The sequence below is a fragment of the Pseudorca crassidens genome, chromosome 13, assembly GCF_039906515.1.
Source record: "Pseudorca crassidens isolate mPseCra1 chromosome 13, mPseCra1.hap1, whole genome shotgun sequence".
NCBI lineage: Eukaryota > Metazoa > Chordata > Mammalia > Artiodactyla > Delphinidae > Pseudorca > Pseudorca crassidens.
The window spans coordinates 68520680-68543758 of record NC_090308.1 but is presented as its reverse complement, the minus strand read 5'-3'; the positions used below and the strand labels follow the sequence as shown (position 1 = coordinate 68543758).

Genomic DNA, 23079 nt, shown 5'->3' with positions numbered 1-23079 from the left:
TTCCAATCATTCTTCTTATAATAGAATGTTAAATGGGACTTTTCCTAATCTCAGCTGAAATGAATAGGTGTCATATGTCCCTACATTCTAAAGAGAAGTGCCAAATACACATTCAGGACTGGCTAAGAAGCATCCAAAAAGCTGAAAACTATAATCCTTTACACCTCACCAATCGCCAGGATATTGGAAAGGAAACTAAGAAATTACTTGAGGTTATTGGTGAGGTCTTTGAACAGAACTGTCAGTGTTATATTCCCACCCCAACCTGTTAGAGGAGTCCCCACTCCCACCCTCAGCCAAAGGACAGAGCTTCCAGAGAACTACTCAGACAGAATGGAGGATGAAGGGTGGACCTCAGAGGAGGGCGCCCCAGGGGGATGTTTGCTGAGAGGCAGGTGTGTGTTAGTCTGCCTGGCACCTGGGAAAGAGTTTAACCCATGTCCTCTGCGGATGGAGAGTGCAGACACTGGGGCCTGCTCTTATCTGGAAGATCTTACAGAGAGAAGCTGGCTGGAATGCCTTTGGACTGCAGGGCAAGAAGAGAAGGCTGGGATGAAGAAAGCTGCGCTTGCACCCACAGTGGGTGGAGGGGACATGTTTCCTAAGGGCTAGAGTGGGCACAGCAGAAGATAGGCTTGAGTGACCTCTGAGGGACCCTGTCTCAGGGGATGGCTGGAGAGATGGGGTGAGCCATGCAGAAAGAGGCTGAAAGGGGTCAGCCAGGGCACACATAGCCAACTTCAGGAAACGTTGAAGCCTCTCGGCCAGGGAGCAGGAAGGCTGTCTGAAAAGTCCATAAAATGAGCCATGAGGTAAAGAACCAGCATTTAGGCATAATCTGGTTATGACAGAGAACACCAATTCCGGGCTGCAATCACACCGGGTAAGGCAGAATTGCTTCAGTTCCAAATGACCAGAACTGATCTTGAAACTACAGTAAGTATCCTACTAAAACAACATTTTTTATTTATTTATTTTTGGCTGCGTTGGGTCTTCGTTGCTGCACGCAAGCTTTCTCTAGTCGCGGTGAGCGGGGGCTACTCTTCGTTGTGGTGCACGGGCTTCTCATTGCAGTGGCTTCTCTTGTTGCAGAGCACGGGCTCTAGGCACACGGGCTTCAGTAGTTGTGGCACAAAGGCTCAGTAGTTGTGGCACATGGGCTTAGTTGCTCCGTGGCATGTGGGATCTTCCCAGACCAGGGCTCGAACCCGTGTCCCCTGCACTGGCAGGCGGATTCTTAACCACTGAACCACCAGGGAAGCCCCTAAAACAACATTTTTTAAAACACTGAAAACAAGACATCTTAATAGGTTCTGCTTGAATTAATAGATTTTTTTGTATTACCAAGAGATTAAAACAGGTAGCATTTTGAAAGGGAGGGAGGGAGGCAATATTATTACTATGCCTCCTGTGGCACAAATAGTTTCTGACAGAAAGCTTTAACCTTAGAATCGCACAAATTGATTTTTAAGGGAATGGAAAACCTGAAAGACTGCTAAGAAACGTAGGTGAGAATCACCTTTCAAAATCATATTGATTCTCCCTAGAAACCAACTATTATACAAAATGCAAATTGCAACGCAGGTCTGTTCAGGAGAAAGGGCTTGTTGGCATAGTATCAAATAACGCCCATCAGCCAAATGGCAATCTACTCACTACACAAATAGATGTGTCAGTCCTGCATTGTCAAGAGATCAGTCACTCACCAACTTAAATTAGAACCTGTGAATCAATACTCTGTTTTAGGAAACGTAACTACTCTCATCTGCACAAAAGTGCAGTCTTCCTCAGAGAAATTTTTTCATGAATTTCTCACCCATGATCAAAATTTACAATAGCCCTTGCTAAGGTTTTGTCAAGAAATGATCCCCTGACACTTGAGAGCTGTATGTACACGAGGATGACAAAGTCAAGATCTGGAACCTCACATTCTTTAAAGTAATTCTAATGGAAACCTGCAACCCTAGATGCTTCCTATGCCTAGAAATCGGTTATGGACAAGAAGGCATATTAAGCAGCTGTAAGCCCCAGCACACATGCCTAATGTCCTTCATTTTCAGGGTGACTGTCTGTATTAGTCTGCTCAGGGTGCCATAACAAAGCACCAAAGACTGGGTGGCTTAAACAACAGAAATTTATTTTCCCACAGTTCTGGAGGCTAGAGGTCCAAGACCAGGCATTGGAAAATTCAGTTTCTGGTGAGATCTCTCTCCCCAACCTGTAGATGGCCCCCTTCTCACCATGTCCTCAATGGCTTTCCTCTCTGCTCACACAGAGAGAGTTCTTAGGTGTCTCTTTCTCTTCTTATAAAGACATCGATCCTACCGGATCATGGCCCCACCCCTATGACCTCTTTTAACTTTAATTATCTCCCAAAAAGCCCTCCAAAATACAGTCACTTTAAGGGTTAGGGCTTCAACATATGAATTTGGGGAAGAGGAAAACACAATTCTGTCTATAACACTACCTTTTTGGTAATAACAGCACACTGATTAATGTTAAGACAGCCTGAGATCAAAATGCATAATTTCTATTGTCTAGCTCTTCAGAGTTCTAAGATAACCATTCAACATAAGTAATGGTTTATTGAGTTAGATACCACTAATTTGAAGTTGGCGTTGTTTGAACTGGGGAATCTGAAGCTTCCAGTGGTACCATATATGCAAAAAATATTACTGAGGCAATTGCAACTGTTAACAAGATTGCAGAATTGGGGAACCAATAGAGAAAAAATTTCAACTGCTGCCATTGGTATATAAATAATGAGCTGGTTACTAATTACCGTTATCTGGTCGTAAAAGCAGTTTGTGGGCTCCCCCTTCAGGTACTCCTTGCCCATCTTCAGTCAAATAACTGTAAGTTCAGTGCTCTAATACTAAATATATATTTAACATTAAATATATATATTTCTTTTCAAACAATTCTGAGTCTCTACTGTATACAAATCACACTCAAGATCCTCATTTGGATAATCAAGGCCCTCCTTAATCCAGCTCTATTTATGTACCCAGCACTGGCTCCAATTATTCCCTAGTATAACCTCTTCTTCTTCTGGCCCTTGGACATCCCATGCTAGTTTGACCCTGGCTTGCAGGGCTGGCTTGCCCCTTCTGTCCTTAGCGCTTCAGGATCTTGGAATGAATTCTAAAAGCAGAATCTAGGAAACAGAGATGCTTCCCAACCTTAGGGCTCCAACAGCTATGATTTAGGGTCTCAATTCCTCACTTTCATTTTGAGAATTTCCACTTCCTATAAGTTTCACTCAAGTCCCGCTTCCTTGAAGAAAGACTAATTTTCCTAGTAATTTTTATGGAGTTGCTCATCTCTGAATTTCAAGATCCATTCCACCCACTGTAGCTATGCAGTACAGTTTTCCTTCCTAGTCTCTTTTTTTTTTTCATAAGCAGGTTTTGAAATGGAGTGCCAATTCCTTCAAGTCAGGTACCGCTGACTTTCACTGTTTTTTTAAACATCCAAAGAGCTCAACAGAGTGTGGAAACATCATTCGATAAATTTTTTTTTCTTCAGAGTAGCTTGAATTCACACCTTTCACTGCTTCAAATCACTCCTCTGAAGTAATGCTAATTACTGAGGCTGTGCTGCATCTAGCATTCTATTCATGCTTGACATCACAAACCAATTCTGGAGCAACAGGTATGTGACAGCAAGAAAGAAACATAAAAAGAGGGTTGAAAATTGACAAATTCCTTAAAAGAGATGGAAAGAGTCACTGGGCAGTAGTCAAAGAGAGTCACTTAGGGAAGTTTTAATGCAGAAAAGAAAGCTCTTATTTGACATACTAACTGGAAAACAGTTTAACTTTAGTTTATGTACATTGGTGCTAATTATTTAGATGATAAGAACTAAATCAGTTTCTTTTCTTAAAACCAAATAAATTCAAACCTCTTGAACTTCCTGAAATACTAAAGCAAAGTTTTGGGTAGAGTGGGCTAGAATAGATGGGGTGGGGAATATGATTGTATTTTATTTTTTAGATGAATCCTATCACCTAGGAGCAGTTTCTGCCCCTTTCCAAAAGTGAGTGATAGGGGTCACACTCTGGCCTCACTCTAATATTAGGCAGTGATGGAAAAATGCCTCTTTCAGCTCTCTGAATCAATAATTCTCAACTCTTGAGAACTACAATATTGTATTCTAACTTGCCTTTACGACTACTGCTTCACTAAAACTCATCTGTGCTATAATTATACACACGTTAAGCATATAAGCTAAAAATACATACTTTTAATAAAATTCTACACACAAAAGGATAGGATGGGTTGCACTGAATTATCTAAAATAGCCATTCTAGAACCCAAGCAGCAATTCTCAGCATTTTCTAATACAGACTACAGTGATTCTGAGCAGAGAGAGCTCATAACCCCTTCGGACTGAATTTCATGATGTCTGATCAGCCAAACGACGTTCCCAAAAGTTTTTGGACAAAGTATTAATTTTAGCTGAACATAACCTGTCTTTGACCAAATCTCCAAAACATTTTTTTACATGACAGATTTTGAGTTGTGCCAAAATTATACAGTCAGGATTCCCCACGTAATTCAATGGTTTATCTTACTCAATAAACCATATGCAGTAGGTTGGAAAAATGGCCACACATGCTTCATCTCTTTGTATTCATACCCTCTTTGTCATGGAAGTTTGAGCGCCCTCAAACTTGACTCTGAACTTGGCCATAAGGCATGTTTAACCAACAGGATGCTAGCAAACATGATGCAAGGACTGAAAAACACTTGTGCTTTGGGGCTTCCCCTCAGACCACCACCACCACCACCACCACCACCACCACCACCACCACCACCATATGAAGAAGCCCAAACAAACCTATCGATGACTAAAGGCATGTGGTCCAGTCAGCCTTGCCACCCAAGCCAAGAGCTACCCCCACCCCCGAAAGCAGAGCTGACCAACAGCTAACTGCAGTCTTTTATCTGCCAGTAAGTGAGAGCCAGCCTAAACCAGAAGAATCACCCTGTGCATTCCAACTCCCGATGCAAAGAAACAAGAATCAAATAAATGGCTGTTGTCTTAAACCACTAAGTTTTGGGGTGATTTGTTATTCAGTAAGAGGTAACTGACACACCATGAGATTTCAAATAATAGCCTACCATTTTCCTCACCCCTTGCCTTCAACTCCAATGATCCCTTTTTTAAATTGGCCACTGCTAGATCTTTCATTTTTTCCTAAACACAATGGGATTATGGGATTGCAGTCTGGAAACCAATTCAGAGATTTAAGAAATTGTCTCATAAATGGGAGAATGGGAGTGCAATAATTTTCACCAGCTGGGTTTTACTAATATTCAGCTGTCCTATCTCTGCAATGTATTCCTAATGGTTGAAATACAAGCACCAAAGTCCAGCATCTTTTACTCGCAAAGTTACTTGAAATGTAGTGAAACAATGAAAGCTTTCAAGCAGAACAAGAGTTTTTCTCTTTTTTTTTTTTAATACACCAAGCAGGTGGCATACTATAGCCACAAAAATAGTATTCAAATTTCAATCCATCTCAACAGAAATTGGACAGTTATTTGGTTTCATCATGGATCAAAGCCCCCAGATATCTGTAGTTTTTGTACTAGAGATTCCAAAATTGAACAAGGGAGAACCATAAAACTAAGTTGTAGCCCATCCAAAATAAACCGTTGGTTTATGTCACTGATAAAAATCATTGTTTTAATGCTATTATAGCTATAATTATTATGGCATCTATTTTTTTCTGATTCCTACCACATGATATTTTTATTTTTGCATATTTAATGACTATTCTTGCTTAACTTTAGGACATTTGGATAGACTTCCCAATAAATTTCCAGACTGAAATCCACCTCCATACCAAAACTCGTACTGAATTATTTTTCTCATCAATCAGTGAGGAGGCAAAAACGTGACAACTGATAAATTATACTTCAATTTAAAAACTGGTTAAAACCAAAAAAAGACGGTTAAAATTAAAAAAAAACAATAAGATTCTTGGATGTTAAAAACACTGACAACTACAGTGGAGACTCATTGCAAACAAACAGGCTGGGGGAGGATCCTTTTAACATTTTCAGAGTAAAATCTTCAGATGGTGTTATTTCTAAGTTTTCCTTCCTGCCGTTTTTATGCTTGTTGCATTTGGGGGAATTAAAAGACAAAAGAGCTTTAAGAAACTAGGCTTGGAGACCCTTTAGAGGCTTTCCCAGTGTTCAAGAAATATGATGGGAATGGGTTAAATGTCTTCATTGAATGTAAGCGAGTGTCTGGCCTGGAGTCAGTCACTGTTTGGGCCTTCAACCTGACCAACATGTAAACCATGTATGAGCGACGCGACTGGGGCTGGAAGGACCGAGAGAAACACAAGGAAATGATGGATTACCTCTCATCGCTTGGGAAAAACAGTTCGGTCCATGTCGCCCTTCCTCTCTTCCGGTTTGACGTGGTGTGCAGGGACGAAGTCCTGTACCACTACGAAGTCCAGATGGAGAGCAAGGTGCGGCGGAAAGGCCTGGGCAAGCTCCTCATACAATCCAGCAGATCACGGCCAGCAGCACACAGAGGAAGTTATGTTAGCTGTATGTAAGCACAATCGTGGCGCCTACAGGTTCTTCAGAGAAGCGCTGCAATGTGAAATCGACGACTCTCCCCCAAGCGTGTCCGGATGCTGCTCCAATGGGGTCCCGAGCCGGAGGACGAAGTCTGGGGACAGCCAGCACTCCCACGCGGGCGGGCACTCTAGTGGCTGCTGTCCCTGCACTCCCAAGCCAGAACACTTCTCTCAGGCCTGTCCTCTCCCTGGCCTCATGCCGCTTTCCAGGTGCCCTCAGAGCTGTGGCCTCCTCAGCCCTCCCCGTGCCAGGCCGCACCCTGAGAGCACAGAACCTTGGGGAGGAGAGGGCCACGCTGCCCCTCCCGCTCTCTCCTAGAAGAGCAGGAGGCCAGGACGGAGCAGAGCGGACAGGACGCTGTGGGAAGAGCCGGCGGATGCCTGGGCACAAGGCGCATGCTCTCATAGTGGCTGCCCGCTCACTCGGCTCTCGGCTCTCGCGAGAGTGAGAACCCTTCCGCGTAGGGTTCCTCGATTTTCCTCCAGCGGAATGCTTGAGAAGCCCGCCGGCCCTACCACCACCAGCACACGCTCACAGTTGGACAATGGAGTGTTTATACCCGCCTTTCTGAAAGTTCTGGACCCCGGGTCAGGGTCTGGCTGCTTCCCAAAGAGGAATGGACTCGGTGTAGATTTGGGCTTTTAGGCGTAGAGAGAGGCTTCGGAAAGCCTCCCGTTTCATGGATGGGATGCTCGGATGGAGACCTTGGGAAGGTCTTTGGTGCCGCGACACAAAGAAGCGAGAGAGCTCCTTATGGCTGTGCTTTTATGGATCCACAGTTAGAGCAGAGCTGTGCCAGGGGACCAGATGACTCAGGGAGGAAGGCTGTCTCCCTCACTCCATTGCTGCCAGTGAGGGGCTGAGAGGACCAGGAACAGGTGTGAATGGGGCCTACCACGGGGACTATGGCTTCTCCGGGCTTTTGGACTTGGCTACATCTTGACCTTAATCTCTTGATCTCATGGCAGTGACTCGAGTTTTTCTTTCATAGAAAACAGCCGGAGGCTCTGCCTGCTCTTCTCCGTCACCTCTCACCACTCTTTCTGCTTCTGCCTCTCACGCCACCCCAGATACCCAAGTTCTTACTCTCAAGGGGAGAATAACATCAGGGAGACCCTCGTCTTCCCCCAAAATGGCCCCTCTTTCCTGGCATATTTAGTGCTGTTTCCTCTCCTGTCTTGGCGCTAATAGCTCTCTGAAGGTGGGTATCCCTCCCCACCGCCCCGCCCATCCCCCCGCCTGCTTAGAGAGCCCCCAGCCAGCAGCGGGCCCCTCTGCCCGCACTCCCCAGCCTGGCCCCTCGCTACCACACAGAGCCACCAGTGCCACTGCCCTGCCTGGCAGCGCAGGCTGCAGCAGGAACGCCTCTCAGTGGCCAAACAGCTGCTTTTCTTTCCGGTATCACCTGTGGCAGCAGCTGGGAGCCAGGAGAAGGTCTTCCTCTCCTTTCGTGGGATAGAGAGAGTTTAAACTCGCCCTGATCTCTAGGGCGATCTCTTCCCTTGTTCCCCTTCCAGGGAAGAAAATGACCAAATTCTTATCCAGGCAGAAGCACGTAATGCCTTCCCTTGGACAACCTTGAGCTCTGCTTTAGGGAGTGTCCCAAAGGTTCTGCCTTCGTGAGGTTGCTCACGAGGAGGCCTGTCCGTCCTTCTGACCGCTGTCTGCTCACGTCCCACCCTCTGCCCTCTCTCGGACCGCCCCTGCTGGCAGATCTCCCGGGAGCTGTTCCTGCTTCTCCCCCGCTCCGCCCCCCGCCTCGCCTCCTCCACACCCACCCCCGTTCCCGCCTGTGCAGGGGGGCCCTGTACACACGGCCTCCTTCCCCCGGCCCAGCCCTGCACTGTGCGTTGCTCTTGACCAGCCAGCAGTGGACGTGGCCTTGCAGCTTTACACAGGAATAAGCCCACCTTTGCCCCTACCCTGCTGGCTCCCAGGGGATTTTACCCAAGGGTAAGAATTTTAATGACTGGGAGGGGATGGGAGGGCTCATTCCAAGAATCATGGGGCGACAGAAGCATATTTAGGAAAAGATTTTCCTCTGATCCCTGCTGTCTCTCAAAGGACACAGGATGATAAATATTTACTGTATTAGATCATGGATTTCTTTTCTTTTTTTCCATTAAAAACCAAAACAAGTTTATTAAAGTAAACTTTTTTTTTTTTTTTTAGAGATCATGGATTTCTGATGCCTCCCACTAAAGGTGTCTGAAAGGGAACCCAGCGTAAATCCCACATAAGGTGAGTTCAGTGTATGTTCTCTCTTTCTGCTCCCTGGGTACCTGGCAGTGAGCCCGCTGGTAGATGGGTGCTTTGTGCTGGGCCCTGCTGGTCCAGCTGCCTCCAAGGGCTGCTGTCGGGGGAGGGGCTGCCTGAGACCTGCAGGTCACCCTGTTGTTGGTTTTGAGCCCATTCAGTTCTCAACTATCAATCTTTCTCCATTTCCCCAATGTCTTGGTTTTGAGAAACATAGCAGGCCTTTTGTACCAGGATTTTTTGTTTGTTTCTTTGGGGAATGTTAAAATATTAATTTTGAGATTTTTTTTTTAGCTGTATCTACCGTATTTCAGGTTATTTTCGTTGATGTCAGATGTGTGTATGACATGTTTATGGTTCTTTTTTTAACCCTTCCTGGTTTGTTTTTTTTAGAGGAAACTTTGAATATAAACTCCTTCTTGATATATATATTTTTTTCTTTAGCAACTTGTTATCACTGGAAGAAAAGGGGGAAAATGACCTCTTTTTGCATTGGTTGTATTTGTTTTTTGTTTGTTTTCATCTATTTATTTATTTATTTTTGGCTGCATTGGGTCTTCGTTGCTGCTCGTGGGCTTTCTCTAGTTGCAGTGAGCAGGGGCTACTCTTCGATGCAGTGCGCAGCCGTCTCATTGCGGTGGCTTCTATTGTTGCGGAGCACGGGCTGTAGAGCACAGGCTCAGCAGTTGTGGCACATGGGCTTAGTTGCTCTGTGGCATGTGGGATCTTCCCGGACCAGGCCTTGAACCCGTGTCCCCTGCATTGGTAGGCAGATTCTTAACCACTGCGCCACTAGGGAAATCCTGTATTTGGTTTTTGGGGTTTTTTGTTTTCCTGGGGGGTTTTTTGTTTTGTTTTTTCTTTGTTTGTTTGTTTGTTTTGGCTGCCCCGTGTGGCTTGTGGGATTTTAGTTAGTTCCCTGACCAGGGATTGAACCCGAGCTCTCAGCAGTGAGAGCATGGAGTCCTAACCACTGGATTGCCAGGAATTCCCTCATTGGTTGTACTTGTATGTCACAAATAAAAGATACTTTGTTCAGCTGAAAAAAAAAAATTTAATATTCTCAGTGGAATCTGGAGTGAAATACTGGACCTCTCCTCTGAAGGATATATTTCCACTAGGGTTTCAGAAACTATTCATGTAATGCCAAAATGAATTGAAGTAAGAAACACTGCCTTTAAAAAGCAGGTGTCTCATAGGCAGGTCAGTTAGATATAAGTAGTTTCTGACTACAAGCCAGTCATTTGTTTATTTTGAAAACTAGAAGCTTGGTGGAGTAAATACAGAATTGACATTCTCAAGTTGAACAGACTCAAATCTTTATATTAAAACAGTAATTATCTTGCTTGTGTGCTGGATGATGAAAGGTCATTGAGGAAAAAATAGAGGGAATATTGAAGGGCATGTGCTTAATAAAAATGCTCACCACATCATCTAATGATTAGATATTATTTAATATTTAATGATTAAATATTATTTAATAATTTAATATTATTTAAATAATTATTGAATTATTTCTTGAATTTTTTTCTTCAGATGAGGACTATTAGGATCTACTCTCTTAGCAACCTTCAAATATGCTACACAAAATTTTTTTTTTTACTATTTTTTTAATAGATCTTTATTGGAGTATAATTGCTTCACAATACTATACTTGTTTCTGTTGCACAACAAGGCAAATCAGCCATATGCATACACATGTCCCCATATCCCCTCCCTCTTGAGCCTCCCTCCCACCCTCCCTATCCCACCCCTCTAGGTCATCGCAAAGCACCCAGCTGATCTCCCTGTGCTATGCGGCTGCTTCCCACCAGCCAACTGTTTTACATTCATTAGTGTATATATGTCAGTGCTACTCTCATTTGCCCCAGCTTCGCCCTCCCACCCCATGTCATCAAGTCCATTCTCTATGTCTACCTCTTGATTCCTGCCCTGCAAACAGACTCATCAGTACCTTTTTTTTTTTTTTTAGATTCCATATATATGTGTTAGCATACAGTATTTGTTTTTCTCTTTCGAACTTACTTCACTCTGTATGACAGACTCTAGGTCCATCCACTTCACTACAAATAACTCAATTTCGTTTCTTTTTATGGCTGAGTAATATTCCATTGTATATATGTGACACATCTTCTTTATCCATTCATCCAATGATGGACACTTAGGTTGTTTCCATGTCCTGGCTATTGTAAATAGAGCTGCAATGAACATTTTGGTACATGACTCTTTTTGAATTATGGTTTTCTCAGGGTATATGCCCAGTAGTGGGATTGCTGGGTCGTATGGTAGTTCTATTTGTAGTTTTTTAAGGAACCTCCATACTGTTTTCCATAATGGTTGTATCAATTTACATTCCCACCAACAATGCAAGATGGTTCCCTTTTCTCCACACCCTCTCCAGCATTTCTTGTTTCTAGATTTTTTGATAATGGCCATTCTGACCGGCGTGAGGTGATATCTCATTGTACTTCTGATTTGCATTTCTCTAATAATTAGTGATGTTGAGCAGCTTTTCATGTGCCTCTTGGCCATCTGTATGTCTTCCTTGGTGAAATGTCTGTGTAGGTTTTCCACCCATTTTTTAACTGGATTATTTGTATTTTTGATATTGAGCTCCATGAGCAGTTTGTATATTTTGGAGATTAATCCTTTGACTATTGTTTCATTTGCAAATACTTTCTCCCATTCTGAGGGTTGTCTTTTGGTCTTGTTTATGGTTTCCTTTGCTGTGCAAAAGCTTTTAAGTTTAATTAAGTCCCATTTGTTTATTTTTGTTTTTATTTCTGTTGCTCTAGAAGGTGGGTCAAAAAAGATCTTCCTGAGATTTATGTCAAAGAGTGTTTTCCTATGTTTTCCTCTAAAAGTTTTATAGTGTTTGGTATTACATTTAAGTCTTTAATCCATTTGGAGTTTATTTTTGTGTATGGTGTTAAGTAGTGTTCTTTTTTTTTTTTTCTCTCTCATGTTTACTTGGCATAAATTATTTAATGTAATTCTGGGTGCAATTTACACCATGTTAACACTTATTTTTTTAATTAATTAATTTATTTATTTATTTTAACATCATTATTAGAGTATAATTGCTCCACAATGGTGTTCCAGCCTCTGCTCTATAACAAAGTGAATTACCCACACACAGACACATGTCCCCACATCTCCTCCCTCCGGCATCTCCCTCTCTCCCACCCTCCCTATGCCACCCCTCTAGGTGGTCACAAAGCACCAAGCTGATCTCCCTGTGCTATGCGGCTGCTTCCCACTAGCTAACTATTTTACGTTTGGTAGTGTATATATGTCCATGCCACTCTCTCACTTTGTTCCAGCTTACCCTTTCCCCTCTCCGTATCCTCAAGCCCATTCTCTAGTAGGTCTGCATCTTTATTCCTGCCTAGCCCCTAGGTTCTTCTGACCATTTTCTTTTTTTGTTTTTGATTCCATATATATGTGTTAGCATATGATATTTGTTGTGCTCTTTCTGACTTACTTCACTCTGTATGACAGATTCTAGGTCCATCCACCTCACTACAAATAGCTCAGTTTCATTCCTTTTTATGGCTGAGTAATATTCCATTGTATATATGTGCCACATCTTCTTTATCCATTCATCTGTTGATGGACACTTAGGTTGCTTCCATGTCCTGGCTATTGTAAATAGAGCTGCAATGAACATTTTGGTACATGACTCTTTTTGAATTATGGTTTTCTCAGGGTATATACCGAGTAGTGGGAATGCTGGGTCATATGGTACTTCTATTTTTAGTTTTTTAAGGAACCTCCATACTGTTTTCCATAGTGGCTGTATCAATTTACATTCCCACCAACAGTGCAAGAGGGTTCCCTTTTCTACACACCCTCTCCAGCATTTATTGTTTGTAGATTTTTTGATGATGTCCATTCTGACCAGTGTGAGATGATATCTCATTGTAGTATTGATTTGCATTTCTCTAATGATTAATGATGTTGAGCATTTCATGTATTTGTTGGCAATCTGTATATCTTCTTTGGAGAAATGTCTATTTAGGTCTACTGCCCATTTTTGGATTGGGTTGTTTGTTTTTTTGATATTGAGATGCATGAGCTGCTTGTAAATTTTGGAAATTAATCCTTTGTCAGTTGCTTCATTTGCAAATATTTTCTCCCATTCTGAGGATTGTCTTTTTGTCTTTTTTATGGTTTCCTTTGCTGTGCAAAAGCATTTAAGTTTCATTAGGTCCCATTTGTTTATTTTTGTTTTTATTTCCATTTCTCTAGGAGGTGGGTCAAAAAGGATCTTGCTATGATTTATGTCATAGAGTGTTCTGCCTATGTTTTCCTCTAAGAGTTTGATGGTGTCTGGCCTTACATTTAGGTCTTTAATCCATTTTGAGTTTATTTTTGTGTATGGTGTTAGGGAGTGTTCTAATTTCATTCTTTTACATGTACCTGTCCAGTTTTCCCAGCACCACTTATTGAAGAGGGTGTCTTTTCTCCGTTGTATATTCTTGCCTCCTTTATCAAAGACAAGGTGACACTATGTGCATGGGTTTATCTCTGGGCTTTCTATCCTGTTCCATTGATCTCTATTTCTGTTTTCGTGCCAGTACCATACTGTCTTGATTACGGTAGCTTTGTAGTATAGTCTGAAGTCAGGGAGCCTGATTCCTCCAGCTCCATTTTTCTTTCTCAAGATTGCTTTGGCTATTCGGGGTCTTTTGTGTTTCCAACTAGAACTTTTTTGTTCTAGTTCTGTGAAAAATGCTAGTGGTAGTTTCATAGGGATTGCATTGAATATGTAGATTGCTTTGGGTAGTAGAGTCATTTTCACAATATTGATTCTTCCAATCCAAGAACATGGTATATCTCTCCATTTATTTGTATCATCTTTAATTTCTTTCATCAGTGTCTTATAATTTTCTGCATACAGGTCTTTTGTCTCCTTCGGTAGGTTTATTCCTAGATATTTTATTCTTTTTCTTGCAGTAGTAATTGGGAGTGTGTTCTTAATTTCACTTTCATATTTTTCATCATTAGTGTATAGGAATGCAATAGATTTCTGTGCATTAATTTTGTATCCTGCTACTTTACCAGATTCATTGATTAGCTCTTGTAGTTTTCTGGTACCATCTTTAGGATTCTCTATGTATAGTATCATGTCATCTGCAAACAGTGACAGCTTTGCTTCTTCTTTTCCAATTTGGATTCCTTTTATTTCTTTTTCTTCTCTGAATACTGTGGCTAAAACTTCCAAAACTAGGTTGAATAATAGTGGTGAGAGTGCACAACCTTGTCTTGTTCCTGATCTTAGTGGAAATGGTTTCAGTTTTTCACCATTGAGGACGATTTTGGCTGTGGATTTGTCATATATGGCCTTTACTATGTTGAGGAAAGTTCCCTATATGCCTACTTTCTGGAGAGTTTTTATCACAAATGGGTGTTGAATTTGGTCGAAAGCTTTCTCTGCATCTATTGTGATAATCGTATGGTTTTTCTCCTTCAATTTGTTAATATGGTGTATCATGTTGATTGATTTGCATACATTGAAGAATCCTTGCATTCCTGGAATAAACCCCACTTGATCATAATGTATGATCCTTTTAATGTGCTGTTGGATTCTGTTTGCTAGTATTTTGTTGAGGATTTTTGCATCTATGTTCATCAGTGATATTAGCCTGTAGTTTTTTTTCTTTGTGACATCTTTGTCTGGTTTTGGTATCAGGGTGATGGTGGCCTCGTAGAATGAGTTTGGGAGTGTTCCTCCCTCTGCTACATTTTGGAAGAGTTTGAGAAGGATAGGTGTTAGCTCTTCTCTAAATGTTTGATAGAATTCGCCTGTGACGCCATCTGGTCCTGGGCTTTTGTTTGTTGGAAGATTTTTAATCAGAGTTTCGATTTCAGTGCTTGTGATTGGTCTGTTCATATTTTCTATTTCTTCCTGGTTCAGTCTCGGAAGGTTGTGAATTTCTAAGAATTTGTCCATTTCTTCCAAGTTTACCATTTTATTGGCATAGAGTTGCTTGTAGTAATCTCTCATGATCCTTTGTATTTCTGCAGTGTCAGTTGTTACTTCTCCTTTTTCATTTCTAATTCTATTGATTTGAGTCTTCTCCTTTTTTTTCTTGATAAGTCTGGCTAATGGTTTATCAATTTTGTTTGTCTTCTCAAAGAACCAGCTTTTAGTTTTATTGATCTTTGCTACTGTTTCTTTGTTTCTATTTATTTCTGCTCTGATCTTTATGATTTCTTTCCTTCTACTGACTTTGGGTTTTCTTTTTTCTTCTTTCTCGAGTTGTTTTAAGTGTAGACTTAGATTGTTTATTTGAGATTTTTCTTGTTTCTTGAGGTGAGATTGAATTGCTATAAACTTCCCTCTTAGAACTGCTTTTGCTGCATCCCATAGGTTTTGGGTTGTTGTGTTTTCATTGTCATTTGTTTCTATGTATTTTTAAATTTCTTTCTTCAGTGATCTCTTGGTTATTTAGTAGCACACTGTTTAGCCTCTGTGTATTTGTGTTTTTTACAGTTTTTTTCCTGTAATTGATTTCCAATCTCATAACCTCATGGTCGGAAAAGATCCTTAATATGGTTTCAATTTTCTTAAGTTTTCCGAGGCTTGATTTGTGACCCAAGATGTGATCTATCCTGGAGAATGTTCCATGTGCACTTGAGAAGAAAGTGTATTCTGCCACTTTTGGGTAGAATGTTCTATAAATATCAATTAAATCTATCTGATCTATTGTGTCATTTAAAGCTTGTGTTTTTTTATTTATTTTCTGTTTGGATGATCTGTCCATTGGTGTAAGTAGGGTGTTAAAGTCCCCTACTATTATTGTGTTAATCTCGATTCCTTCTTTCATGGTTGTTAACATTTGCCTTATGTATTGAGGTGCTCCTATGTTGGGTGCATAAACATTTATAATCGTTATATCTTCTTCTTGGGTTGATCCTTTGATCATTATGTGGTGTCCCTCCTTATCTCTGGTAACAGTCTTTATTTTAAAGTCTATTTTGTCTTATATGAGTATTGCCACTCCAGCTTTCTTTTGATTTCCATTTGCATGGAATATCTTTTTCCATCCCTTCACTTTCAGTCTGTATGTGTCCCTAGGTCTGAAGTGGGTCTCTTGTAGACAGCATATATATGGGTCTTGTTTTTGTATCCATTCAGCTAGTCTGTGTCTTTTGGTTGGGACATTTAATCCATTTACAGTCAAGGTTATTATCGATATTTATGTTCCTGTTACCATTTTCTTAATTGTTTTGGGTTTGTTTTTGTGGGTCTTTTTCTTCTCTTGTGCTTCCTGCTTAGAGAAGTTTTTTAGCATTTGTAAAGCTGGTTTGGTGTTGCTGAATTCTCTTAGCTTCTGCTTGTCTGAAAAGCTTTTGACTTCTCCATTGAATCTGAATGAGATCCTTGCTGGGTAGAGTAATCTTGGTTGGTTTCTCTTTCATCACTTTAAGTATATCCTGCCACTCCCTTTTGGCCTGCAGAGTTTCCACTGAAAAATCACCTGATAACCTTATGGGGATTCCTTTGTATGTTATTTTTTGGTTTTCCCTGGCTGCGTTTAATTTTTTTTCTTTGAATTTAATTTTTGTTAGTTTGATTAATATGTGTGTTTATGTGTTTTTCCTAGGTTTTATCCTGTATGGGACTCTGTGTGCTTCCTGGACCTGGGTGACTGTTTCCTTTCCCATGTTGGGGAAGTCGTCCACTATAATCTCTTCAAATATTTTCTCAGACCGTTTCTTTTTCTCTGTTTGTTCTGGGACCCCTGTGATTCAAATGTTGGTGCATTTAGTGTTGTTCCAGAGGTCTCTGAGATTGTCTTCAATTCTCTTCATTCTTTTTTCTTTATTCTTCTCCTTGGCAGTTATTTCTACCATATTGTCTTCCAGCTCACTTATTCGTTCTTCTGTCTCAGTTATTCTGTTATTGATTCCTTCTAGTGTATTTTTCATTTCAGTTATTGTGTTGTTCATCTCTGTTTGTTTGTTCTTTAGTTCTTCTAGATCTTTGATAAACATTTCTTGTATTTTCTCAATCTGTGCTTCCATTCTATTTCCAAGATTCTGGATCATCTTTATTATCATTACTCTGAATTGTTTTTCAGGTAGATTGCCTATTTCCTCTTCATTTATTTGGTCTTGTAGGTTTTTACCTTGCTCCTTCATCTGTGACATATATTTTTGCCGTTTCATTTTTTTTTCTTTTATGAGTGGGATTGTGTTCCTGTTTTACTGGTTGTTTGACTTGAGGCTTCCAGCACTGCAGTCTGTAGGCTATTGGGTAGAGCTGGGTCTTGGTGCTGAGATGAGGACCTCCATGAGACCTCACTCTGATGAATATTCCCTGGGGTCTGAGGTTCTCTGTTAGTCCAGTGGTTCACACTCAGAGCTCCCACCGCAGGACCTTCGGCCTGACCCCGGGCTCACAAACCCAGATCCTGCAAGCTGTGTAGGGTGGCAAAAAAAAAAAAAAAAAGTAAAATTAGACTAGGAAACTAGCAGATATGTTAGAAAGAATGTAAAAATAAAAATATAGATGAATCAACAACTTTAAGGTACCTCAGTACCACAATAGTAAAAAAGAGGAGGAGGAAAAAGAAAAAAAAAAAGGTGGGGGGGAGGCTGTGGCTGTGGAGGGCAAGACCTAAGCAAGGGTGAGGTTTGTGCAGTGGGTAGGGCCAATGCTCAGGACCCACAGGGCTGGAAAAAGCCCTGGGGGCTGTGGGAGGTGGGGCTTAGGCTCAAGGAACATAAGGGGCCCAGGCGTGACCCGCACCCCTGGTCTCAGAGGGCAGGGGACCTCACCTGGGAACCCAGCAGGCTTCCTGGGCTTGAGTGGGCAGGGCAAACACCCTCCTTTCCTCTCCTGCTCCTACAGTCTGTGGTCTGGGAGGGCCCCTCCCGCCTGCCTCTCCTCATCTCCCTGGCCTCCCTCCTATGCCCCCAGGACCAATGTGGCCGGCTGGGAGGGGTGGGCCTTGGTGGGCAGGGGACCAGCCTGGGAGCTCAGCAGGCTCCCTGTGCCTGAGTGGGTGGGGCAATCACCCTCCACTCCTCTCCTGCTCCTCCTGGATGGTCCCTCCTGCCTGCCTCTCCTGATCTCCCCGGCCTCAGGAGCGCCAATCCTGTCTGGCCTCCACTTCTCCTCCCCGCTCAGTCCCCCTACATCCTACTGGTTCACTTTGGGGTTCCTCCCGTCTTCTTGGGCATCAGAGTCCCCCACCAGTGGCAGGCAGGTGCCCTAGTTGTGGGGAGATGCTAACTCTACATCTTCCCACACTGCCATCTTGACTCCGCTGGGTGCTGAGATATATATTTTTAAACGCTGGGATATATATTTTTAGATATATATTTTTAAATGCTGGGATATATATTTTTAGATTCTGTTCTGCTCTATTCTGTCCCATGAGTCTGTTTGTGTATCTCTAGGTCAATAGCGTTTGATATCTATTAGGTCAAGTCCTCCCTTACTAGTCTCTCTTTTTTTCCCAAAATATGTATTTTTTTGATTTGTAGCATTTATTCTTTCATTAAAATGTTTAAATCATTTTATTCAATTTTCCAATTCTCCCTTACCATAACATTCCTTTGGAATTCTATTTAGGATTGCATCAAATGCATTTATTAATTTTGTGAGAATTGACATTTTCTGATATTGTTTTTCAAGCCAATAAAAAGGTATTCATTTCCATTTTTTCCAGCGTTATTTAACTCCCTGACCCTTGATCTCTGCCAATAAGATGAGACCTTTAAAATACTTTTGCTTCCTCCTTCAGTTCATCCTCAACCCTAGATGACACCTTGGAATATGTTTTAATTTTTCTAAAAAAATAAATATTTTTATTTTTAGACTATTATTAGCACTTACCTTGCCATATTCATTCATACGTTCAACTAAACATTTACTGAGAACCTATGCTATGCACAGTTTGAGGCACTAGGGGTATATCAAGCCAAAAAACCCACAAAACTCTGCTGTCAGAATTTATGTATGGGGAGACAGATACTAGACAAAATAAATGAGTAAGTTATATACTATACAGCATAGTATTTAACACTTTTAATAGGTGATAAATGTTATGGAGAAAACCAGAGCATGAATGTAGGATGGAAGGTCACAGCACTGAGCAGAGAGTGCATTAAAATGTTAAATAGTGTGATCAGGGAAGGTCTGAAGGAGAATGTGGCACTGGAGAAAAAACTTGAAAGATGTGAGAGAGAGAGAGCCATGTGGATGTCTGAAGAAAGCCAATCCAGGCAGAGGAACAAATAAGAATACACTGAGGAGGGATCATGCCCAACCTATTCAGGAACAACAGAGAGATGAGAGTGATGGAGATGGAGTAGAGGGGTGGGGTGGTCAGAATACTAGGAGATGAGGTCTTAGAGATTACAGGAGTTAGGTCACATAGGACCTTGCTACCTATTACAAAGACTTCAACTTGTTTATGGCTGAGCAGTGTTACTCAACCATAAAGAAGAATGAAGTATTGCCATTTGCAGCAACATGGGTGGACCTAGAGACTACCATATTAAATGAAGTAAGTCAGACAGAAAAAAACAAATACCATATGATATCACTTATACGTAGAATCTAAATATGACGCAAATGAACTTATGTACGAAACAGAAACAGACTCACAGACATAGAGAACATATTTGTGGTTGCCAAGGGAGAGGGGGCTGGGGGAGGAGGAATTGGGAGTTTTGGATTAGCAGATGCAAACTATTATATATAGCATGGCTAAACAATAAGGTCCTACTATATATATAGCACAGGGAAATATACTGTGATACATCATAATGGAAAAAATATAAAAAGAATGTATATATGTGGAATCTAGAAAAATGGTGTAGATGATCTTATTTGCAAAGAAGAAATAGAGACACAGACATAGAGAACAAACGTATGGATACCAAGGGGGAAGGGGTGGGAGAATGAGATGAATTGGGGGATTGGGATTGACATATATACACTACTATGTATAAAATGGATAACTAATGAGAACCTACTGTATAGCACAGGGAACTCTACTCAGTGCTCTGTGGTGACCTAAATGGGAAGGAAATCCAAAAAAGAGGGAATATATGTATACATATGGCTTATTCACTTTGCTGGACAGCAGAAATTGACACAGCAGTGTAAAGAAACTATACTCCAATTAAAAAAAGAATATATATATATAACTGAATCACTTTGCTGTACAGTAGACATGAACACAACATTGTAAATCAACTATACTTCAATAAAATAAATTTAAAAAAACCCATTTGAAAAAAAAGACTTCAACTTTCACTCTCAGAGAAATGGAATAAACCCTTGGACAGTTCTTAAAAAGAGCACCATGTTCTGAGTTCATGTGTCAACAGAATGATCAGTCTCACTGCTTTGTTAAGAGTAAAGTGGAAAAGAACAAGATGAGTTAGGAAACTGTAGGAATAATCTAAGCAAGAAATAATGGTCTTATGGACCAGGGGACTAGTGGTGACAAGTGGTCAAAAAAGGTCATATTTTTAAGATAGTAGAGCCAATAGGACTTGCTGAGGGATTAGATGTGGGGTGTATGAGAAAGAAAGAGGTCAAGGATAACTCTAAGGATTTTTGCCTGAGCAACTGGAAAGATTGAATTCCATTAACTGAGACAGAACATCACCAGAGGAACCAGGTGGGGTGGGGAGGAGAGGTAGTGAATAAGGAGTTTGACTTTTGACATGGCTATTAGACTTCCAAGTAGCTGAGACAGAGTTGGATGCACCAGATTGGTATTCAGGAGAGAGAGCCAGACTGGAGATCTACATTTAGGAGGCGTTAGTGTATGATTGGTATTTGAAAGTATGTACCTGGGTAACATTATCACTGAGGAGATAATGAAAAGAAGAAACCCAAGGATTTTACCAAAGTGAAAAGATGAAGATAGGAGGAGCCAGCAAAAGAAAACAGAGAAAAAATGGCTAGTGAGGTAGGAAGAAAACCAGGAGAATGTGGTATCTTGTAAGCCAAATGAAGAAAGTCTTTCTAGAATAGGGGATGATCAACTCTGCCAAATGCTGCTGATGAGACAAGATGAAGGTATCAGTATAATTGCCCAGTGAAGTAAGCAACATGTGGAGGTCATTGCTGACCTCAAGAAGAGAAGCTTATGTCATGTGGATGACGTAAAAGAAGGTTTAAAAATTTAAATAGCACAAACTTTTGGATAGCATCTAAAAAAGGAAGTGATAAATTTATTAAAATTGGCATTATATTTACACTTGGATTGTTAACTATAATTTTATTTCTTTATCTCAATTTTTTTCATTGTCAGTTAGCAAGAGATAAAAGGCATCTTCATCTCATATTGAACACTTTGTGGTTCTCAGTAGGTGTTTGTTGAATAAGTAGGTATGCATTTCTCATTCTAACACTAACTAGCAAGGGATACCCTCATTGAGTCAACATACTCACAGAATGACAGGAGTCAAGACCACCAATGGTCTCCTTAAATGAAAAAAGTATTCTTTTACAGTAGTACCTACAAGATCCCAGTTGATGGCTGTACTAAATGGTAAAGTGAAATAACAATAATTCTAGTCCAGAGTCCTAACCCCAACTTAAATAATATTTGAAAGTTCCTAGTTAGGCCGTGAAGGGGAAAAAAACGTCACCTATAACAGATGGCTCTACTATATGCCATTTAATCAAAGAACCAACTGTTCTTTAAAGCTTGGTTTTCAAAATTGATCTATATATTTAAAATATAAGTAGCAGGAGAAATAATAGCCCAGGGAAACAATGCAATCCATTTTTTTTTTAAACTGGCTTCATTCACTTTATTTTTCTCATAGAAAATTAAGTGGTGGTTACAGCTAGAGCCTGGGTCCTCTGCACGGAAACTCTGGTGTGGGTCTTTACAGGATGGTCGATGAATTCCTGATACAGAGACTTGGTGAACACCATCTATTTCCAGAGATCAGGAGTGAGATAACTGTAGGTCTTAGAAATGGCACCAAAAGTGGTCTTGGCGAAGTTGCCCAGGATGGCAGCGCAGCCCCTGGCAGAGGTGTAGCAGTTGTCAATTCCAGCCATCATCAGTAGCTTCTTGGGCACAGGGGCTGAGATGATTCCAGTGCCCCTGGGGGCAGGGATGAGGCACACCAGCATAGAGCCAGTGGCCAATCACCTTGCAAGGGACAGTACGGGGCTTGCCAATCTTGTTCCCCCAGTATACTTGCCACACGGGGACGATGGAGAGCTTGTCCAGAATGATGGCCCCACTGATAGCAATGGCTACCTCCTTAGAACACTTGACACCCAAACCAACATGTCTTGTAATCCCTGATGGTGACAAATGCCTTGAACCTGGTCCGCTGGCCAGCACATGTCTGCTTTTGCACAGACATGAGCTTCAAAACCTCATCCTTGAAGGACGCCCCCGAGAAAATGTCAATGATCTCAGATTCCTTGATGGGCAGAGAGAAGAGGTAGATCTCCTCCAGGGACTAGATCTTCATGTCCTTGACCAGGCGGCCTAGCTTGGTGACAGGGAGCCACTTCTTGGCCTTGGCCTTGCCTCTGTGAGCTCTGTGGACTCGGCCCTGGCCCCGGCCCCGACCACAACCCTGGCCCTGGCCCCGGACATCGCTGCCGAAGCCTCTGTGGAAGCCATTCCAGGGCCCCCGGGGCCTCTGGGCCCTCCCACAGCACCGGCATCATCCGCCATTTGGTGTTTTTACAGAAAAGGTTTTGGTAAAAAGTGTCTTCATGTGAGAATTGCATATTAGATAGAGATCAAACATGAAAGAAAAAGAGGCAGAAGAAAATATTGTAAGAGATAATATTTATAGTTCCACTTCAGTGGACTTGGTGAATAAAGAAGCAACTGTGGGGGTGGAGTCAAGATGGCAGACTAGGAGGACATGGAATTCACATCTCCTCACAATGAGGGCACCTACCAGGCACCGGTGGGGGACCACGGACACCTAAGGGGATGGGAGGAACCCCCAGTGACCGGGTAGGACGTGGGGCATGAGGGGAGTGAGGGGGGAGGAGAAGTGGAGGTGGGATAGGACTGGCACCCCTCAGGGACAGCTGGGGGAGGGGAAAGGATCCCACGCCCAAAGGGGGAAATTGGGGGACCATTGGGAGGGCAGAGGATCAAAAAGGAGCGTGGCCAGGTTTCCCCTGCCCACTTGGGCCCCCAGGAACCTGCTGAGATCCCAGGCCTGATCCTCTGCCCACCTAGGCCCCCTC

The 23079-nt window shown here is 41.9% G+C and overlaps 2 pseudogenes; one reads left to right on the top strand and one right to left on the bottom strand.

Annotated features, from left to right (window-relative positions):
- Positions 1 to 807: 807 nt before the first annotated feature.
- Positions 808 to 7056, top strand: LOC137204900 (N-alpha-acetyltransferase 40-like; annotated as a pseudogene).
- Positions 7057 to 21652: 14596 nt separating this feature from the next.
- LOC137205050 (small ribosomal subunit protein uS5 pseudogene) lies at positions 21653 to 22549 on the bottom strand (annotated as a pseudogene).
- Positions 22550 to 23079: the final 530 nt, after the last annotated feature.